We start from the raw sequence: 7,665 nt of genomic DNA on the forward strand, positions 1-7,665 counted from the left end.
ATGGGGATTTTTTTTTTTTAAATGTAACCTGCGATCCCACAAAATATTTAGCTAACCAGTTTATAACTGCCATACACTTGGTTAGGTCACTACTGTTGGTAATAAGCTAGTTAGCAAGTTTAACAGGAATCACAATGTTGCCTGTTTGTCAATAAAATGTAGCTATTAGCTTCACCTGGTGGCTTTTTCAGTGCCCTTGTCCCTAAAGATTCTTTCTTCAAAGAAAACATGTTGTACATACTGATTGATCGACAGACCTTGGCCTGCTCTGTGACACCGACATCTGCACCATGAGATCAGCTCAGCATCTGCTTTTGTGCTGCGATATCATCTTGACAAAAACAGCATATGCAGTAAAAAAACATCACTCCCAACTCCCTAAATTTCTCTCCTAAGTCTGAGTGTGTCGGTTCAAAGATAAAGAATTCTGGGTTGTGGATTCGGGCGGGTCCATCCGTCTGTCTTTGGGGCGCTGCAATGACAACGCCTCCATTGTCACAGCTGAGAAATGGGTTCCCACTATTTGCATTTTTATTGATGCTCCAAATTGCAAATAGCTTTCTCCTCCTTCTGTCTTTGTCTTTGCGTTGAGGAGAAAAAACCCTCATTTGTTCAAGCAGTCCCTATATAAATCACTATAGCAGAGTGAAGTGAAGTGAACTCATCTCTGAATAAAACATCAGGTGGCAGACAGAGCACACTGGAAGCAGTTTTATCTCGTAGGTTTTTTTTTTTCTCCTTTTTTTTTTGCTCTTTAAAATTTGCCGCACCCTTTGCCTCTGAAGTAAACACACACACACACACACACACACACACGCACACACAGACACACACTGGAGCTTTTCAGTGAACTCCGTGTCAAGAACATGTAACATACAGTATACTACATGCAATGGAGGGTAACACAGTAATTGGTCAGACGCATTGATTGCCTTGCTGTTTGCTGCACAAGTACAATATGGATCGGGCCATTACCACAGTCACTAGCCTGTCGTAACAAACAGCAGTCCCTGCGCTCTATATGAGAGTGCAATTACTTATCAGTCAGTGAATTACTGTGAAATCCAAGTTGCACACCTCTCTCTTTTTCTTCCTGTCTTTCTTGTCACACTTTCTCTCAAAATGAGCAACTGCGAGCAGATGAAATTTCATTGTTTATGTATTTATTCATTGTGAAGCTGGGATTACTGACTTTACAAGGTCATTCAAACAGATGAGTGAATACTCTATTGACTGAAATGTAAATACGGGCTCATGCTGGGCTCTAGTCACACAGCTAGAGGTGCAGCCGCTGTCTTCATTGTCCTTCATTGTCAGCCAGAGGAGCAAAAAAAAAAGAAAAAAAAGAGTGTTTTCCTTAAACTGCTGATTAAGTTGCTCGAGCCTCTATCAGGGTCTGGGGATCTTGGGAAATGAAAAACCAGAAAATGAGAGGTTGATATTGATTCTACAATCTAAAACAGTGGGCACCTTTCAGTTTATATTAAATGAACTGACAGACATGCAATGACCCTTTTTACACCTGCTGCAGCCGTTGCTGTAAATATGGAAATTCCATAGAAGTATCACGTCTGAATTTGAAACAGTAGAAATGGGTCCCAGGGAACCTTTGTCTTTATTAATGTGGGGGGAAAAAAAAGAATCTAACTGATAAAGCAGTTTTAAAGAAAGTTATTACCTGTCACAGATATTTTCCAAGAGAACTGTACTTGAAAAAGAATTAATTTAAATGTGGCCCCTCTGGTGCCACTGAACAAGCTAGAAACAAAACCCTGACTTATAATCCCCTTATGAAGTTCAATATATGATATATAACCATTTGCCTATTCACACATCCAGCATAAACAGAGCAACATTATCAGGCACCTGGACTCATGTTTCTGCCACCTGGTGAATGTAAGTCCAATATTTATTCTCCTTTTTGCTCTGTTTTGGCCTCCACCAATTCCTGAGGGAAATATGTGGCAGCTGAATGCACATACCGTGGGTTTATTAGGGTTTTTTTTTTTTCTTTCTGTTGTTGCAGGAAACAAGGCTGATGGGAACAATGAGAGTGCTTTGAATCAAAACATTAAAGTTGCAGGCTATAAAACCAAAAACAATGAACTGGAAGATGCTGCGATACTCTATAAAGCTGAGGGGTATTGCAAATTGGGTGATACATTTCTGTGCAAATTTAAAATGAGACATTATTATTTAATCTATATAAACATTGATTAGTGCAGCTTATAGCTTATAGCAGAGATTGTATGCACGCAGAGGAAGAGGAGATGTGCAGAGGTGATGAATAGGAAAAAAAATCCAAGCTAATTACCAAACAGAAAATCCTTGCTTTAGATGGATTTTTTATGATAATGACCATATCTACATGACAATTTCAGATATTTTCCATCACACCTGTCCAGTTGTCTCCTTTCATCTCCCAGCGGTGAGAGGAGACAAGTTAATCTGGCATAGGTTATTTTTCTTGTGTGTGAAAGGGGCTATTGAGACCAGTCCAGGCTGACAAACAAACACTGCTATCCTTCCTGTCTACTTTTCGCTGATCCATCCATCCTCTTGGCTCCGCTCCTCTCCAACAGTGTTCTGTCAAATCTTGCGAAGCTCCACATCTCTTCATTGCATCCCTCTTTCGCCTCTTTTATCATCCTTTTGACACCTGCACAGAGGGGGTAAAATGGAGTCATCTGTTTGTCTGTCAGAGTGAAAGGTCATTAGCCAGCGAGGGGGAGAGGGCAGGACGAGGGGAAGGACACCTCAAGGTAATTAAGACGTGACCAGGCACACATTTTACCTTTTTAAAGAATATTTTTAAAAGAAAACTTGCCTTCATTAGCATAATACAACTCCCATAATACCTTAATTATTATTTAATTTATTTGGCACCATGGAGGATTTTTAGCTGAAAAAAATATCAGTTCTAAATTATGGTTTAATACTAAGTTAATTCATTTTAAGGCTAAAGTTATCAGATTTTAGATGGAAATTTGGAATGGTTATACTTTCTGGGATCTGAGACAATCTGCACACAATTTGTTGACTCTATATTATCTTTGCTAATGAGAAGATTGATGTGATTCTGCTGAATATCTGGCTCAAACTTTGTATCTTGCAGTTAAATATGAAAGTGTCTTAAAAACTTTTCTGTTGACTTTTTGCTGATGAGAAAACCATTTAGTGGCAGTTAGGGACCCTTTTTTACCTCTGAGTTTGCCCAGTTGTCATGGAAATTTATAGATTCATCTTTTTTTTATCAATTATATTAGCTTGAACGCACATGTGATATGACTGAAAACTCCAGAACAGCTTTTGTTTCTCAGCTGCTGTTTCTAAAGTATGAACTGTGGAACTCAAGTTTTAAGGCAAAATGGACAAAAAGTATTCGAAGCGATCAGAAAAAAAAAGAAAATGAATCTATATCAATTTGATCTTCTAACTGAGAACTGGGCAAACTCCATCCGCTTTTGCGGATCATGTGATATGACTGAAAGCCCCAGAACACTTTGCACTTTGCACCTCCATCTTTTGGCTATTCCAATCAGCTACTTTTTAAAAAAGCTCTGAGAAATTTACAGGTCACCAAGGGCTACCTGCGAACCTGTAAACCAGGCTCATAATGGAGACCACCATAAGAGGGAAAGAGCTTTTTAAAATGAACTCTCTCTGTAATTTGAGCACCGGCACTTTCTCTGAGACCTACTCGGATGCTTTCAATCCTTATTTATGGCAAAAAAAAAATGTGTACAAGTGTCTCTTTTGGTAATTTGTATTCACCCTGCGACCTCTTCTTAGTATTCATGAACAGTTTGGTGTGGGTGATATCACGTATTTGTTCTGTATTATCCCTCAAATAAAAAAATCCTCATCAAAAAGAAATGAAATGCCTGTGGCTCGCTGGACTGACAACAGCGGCAGATTCTGCTTGCACCTGATAAAATTTTTACATTGCCTCCTCTACAAAGAGGATCAGTGTGATTCCTTTGAGAGGGAGAATGTTGAATTCAGCCCCAACATGTGCAGAGCACTTCTGACATATTCACGCTTACATGGATAAATGTGTTGCATAACCAGTAAACCATCTGTTTGAGAAAACGCCAAATAAATACTAGGTAAACAGGGGACGTAATGATGTAAAAATGAATTAAGAAAGGACTGTGAGGGCAGAGCAGATAGTGAATTTGCTGGATAATTGGTCTGTGAGTTAGAGAAGGAGGGAAGAGAACAAAGGTGGAGAGCTAAAGAAAGAAAGAGCAGTTTGAGTGAAAGAGAGGAATAGAAGTGAAGAAAAGAATGGGGTGAAGGAAAGAAATGGGTTCATGGACAGCTGGCTGATGAAGGGTGAGGGGGGAGTGGGTAAAGAATGGGAGGGGCGATTCCTAATCTTGTTGTTTTTCTGTCTATGATGTCTCCTGTCGAACCCGTTTTGCCCCATGCTTGTCTGAGTCCACAAACACAGCACGCCACCCTCTTTTTTCCCATGCAAGTCAGCAACCTGCACCGTCCCAGCCCCTCCAACAACCCTGCTCGCACAAAAGGAGAACACTCACTGAGCGTCACGACACAGACACACACACACACACACACACACACACACACACACACACACACACACAAACACACATGTGCACGCTCAAAAAAGAGACAGTGGAACCTGCAACACCAGCAACTTTTCCAAATGAACACACTTTTTTTTTAATGCAGCAACACAACCTGATAGACCCAGAAGTTGTGATGACTTACTGGTGTTTGTGATGTGGGAGTAATGAGGGAGAAGAACAAAGAAATTAAGATTAACTGGGCAAATAACATAGGGGAATTTGAGTATGTGGATTCCTGAGAAAGGCCTTATCAGCATTCATTACCCTCTATTACATGTGTCAAGGGACAGGGCACTGGAAGATCTCAGGTGCATTTTATTATTACCACAACAACAGCCCCTCCTACTGGTGGGTAACAAAACAGCAGGTGAGCTTGAGCTCTGATTAACTGGCTATAATAAGACAGAAAGTGTTTGTGGGTTGAATATAACATGTTCAACAAATTCTGTTTCATTATTGTAACCATTAATAATGATGTAATTAAGGTATTTTAAATGGAATTTTAAGGGACACTTAATGATCACTGTAAAGTAATGGGCTGTAATATATTAATAATGGATTAGATGCAAGATTTATGGGTTATTTAAAACATTAACATTAAAAAACAAAAAATGAAAACCATCCCTGAAACCCCCCTTATAAAAAAGTTCAGGCCTTTTTAAAGCAATTTGGACAAAAGTTAGAAAATGCCCAAACCTTACAGTAATATATTACAATAATTCATACATTTATTATGCCAACGTTTGAAGGCAAACCCATAACTGGCACCTGAATTGAAAAAATGAATGGCCCTTTATGGTCCAAATTAAGGGTATTATGTAATGTTATTTTGCACATTTTAAGGGGTTTTCACCTCTTAAACCTCCACAAACCATGAATATAACCCATTAAAAATACAATGATAGTGACAGTGAGTAAATTTACCCATCACCCAAACTGTTTGGACTACAAATCTCTTAAAATATCATTAATTTTCACTTGAAAATATTTCAGGGTGTAATGTAAACTAAAATTCCAATGGACTCTGCAAATGATCTCCCCAAACAACAATTACTAAAATAAATACTACGACTAATAGTACTACTACTACTACTACGCCTACTACTACTAATAATGATAAATCAAATAAATGAGATATTAACTGAACTAAAACCTTGTAATAATGAGGTAATATTAGGGTGATGGCAACGTCTGTTTTGTCCATATCCATTTAAAGACAGAAGCATGACATTAGGAATACTTTTACTTAGCCAAACAAAAGCCAAAAAAGAGGCGAAATGAACACACTGAAAATCTAGAGAGTGAACAACTGTCAGACATCCGAGTTCAGTTTCAGGTTGAATAAAAAGTCAAGAAACAGCCACTGAATAAAAAGGAAGGGCTTAAATGACTACATATATTAAAATCTCTCTCTCACTCACACACACACACACACACCCACACACACACACATACACACACACATACACACACACACACCAGTCTGATGAGCCAGCATCAGTAGAAATATACAAAAACAAGCCCAAGCGACATGACCAATGAGTCCAACGAGCCATCATGGAAAACTGTGAGAGAGGGAAAGCTGTTATCTGTGCACTCATGCTACAAGTGGCATTACAATGTTTCTTTCCCTGTCTTTACCATTATTGAGTTTGTCGTCCAACAGGCCAGACTTAGGAACGAGCAAAACTCCAGACAGGAGGAATGAACACAAGTCGACTGATGCCTGTGATCTGTCCTTGCTAAGCATAAATACAAGAGTGGAATTTGTTTTAATTGTTACATGTCTATGTATATAAGAAGCATTTTTAAGGCCACTAATGATAGGCTACTCTGTAAAGGCTTTATAAGTTGTAACTAACAGGCCTTTTTCATAGCAGACATTTTTGTCATGTTAGAAAAAGTGTCTCAGTAAGTCGTGACAGTGAGGCGGCGTGCACAGCACATGTAAAAATCTCTTCTGTGAGAAATACCTATTAATGCTAATTGAATTATTCATACCCATTATTTAACCATTATTAAGAGCAATATTTATCATGCCGTGTTGTGGAAAACATCCTCACATAGCTCTGTTTTTCAGGAAACCTTTTAATTCTCTTTGATTCATTATTACAAACCTTAACGACCTCTAATTGATAGATTATTTATAACTGCCTACCTGATGGCTTCTTGTAAGTGAGCAAACCATTCATAAATAAATCACGACGTTTCCTCTTCTTTTCCTCAGCTCTGCAGTTGTAAATGTTAGTAGATCATAAATAAAGAAAACTTCACCAAGTCTGCAGCTTCATTTGCTTGCAGTCAAAGTGGCACTAGAGCGATGCCTCCAGTGATGTTTTAGCCAGTAGCCACAAATACCAACTCTTGGTGGTCAGGTTGCATTGTGAAAAAACAATGCAACAATGTAAACTGCTAAACGCTCTGTTATATTCACCAGCTAGTCACTGAATGTGTCTGTCTGCTGTTTTGCAGCGAGCAGGTAGCGTATGAGCATCTTCCTGCTGTGAGTGAAAAGGAAGCCATGAGAGTGTGAGTGAAGTTACGGAGCCGAGGGGAGCTCCAGATTCACGTGACGATTATTTGTAGCTTTGTATTTGTTTGGCGCTACGTGTGACCCCTTTGTCACATTGCTTTCACACTGACATTTTATACATTGTTATAGAAATATCTATTATAACCATTATTTCACATTATTTCCACAATCTGGCAACTTTTAGCTTGGTCTATTACTAACCTATAAACCATTAATAAGTGATTTATTACCCATTTAAACACTTTTTACAACTTTGAAACCTATATATTGTACTTAAAAAAAAGCAAATTCAGTGTTAAATGTACAGAAAGTGAAAGAAAGCATTGGTAAAGTCGCAAATTTAACCAGGGCCAACTTTAACGTTATTCTTTGGCAGAGTTTTATGTTGAAAAAAAGAATCAAACTAGACGACAGAAGTGTCTGTGTGGTCCTCAAATAAGCATGCAACAGATCACTAGCTTGTTCTGAGCGCTTTGATGTCTTCAGTGCCCAAGGCTGCAGCTCACTTAAAGGAATAATCAGTGACATTTAACT

The 7,665-nt window shown here is 38.6% G+C and overlaps 1 long non-coding RNA gene across 1 annotated transcript; it reads right to left on the reverse strand.

Moving 5' to 3' along the window:
* Positions 1-1,146: 1,146 nt before the first annotated feature.
* On the reverse strand, positions 1,147-7,118 carry LOC111647400 (uncharacterized). Its single transcript, XR_002760036.2, has 2 exons — positions 6,757-7,118; positions 1,147-2,659 (listed from the first exon to the last, which is right to left on the reverse strand). It is a non-coding gene; the product is annotated as an uncharacterized LOC111647400 (long non-coding RNA).
* Between the last annotated feature and the right edge of the window lie 547 nt (positions 7,119-7,665).

This window comes from Seriola lalandi, unplaced genomic scaffold (assembly GCF_002814215.2).
Source record: "Seriola lalandi dorsalis isolate HSWRI2012SDOR001 ecotype SW California unplaced genomic scaffold, Sedor1 jcf7180002054989, whole genome shotgun sequence".
Classification (NCBI taxonomy): Eukaryota; Metazoa; Chordata; class Actinopteri; order Carangiformes; family Carangidae; genus Seriola; species Seriola lalandi.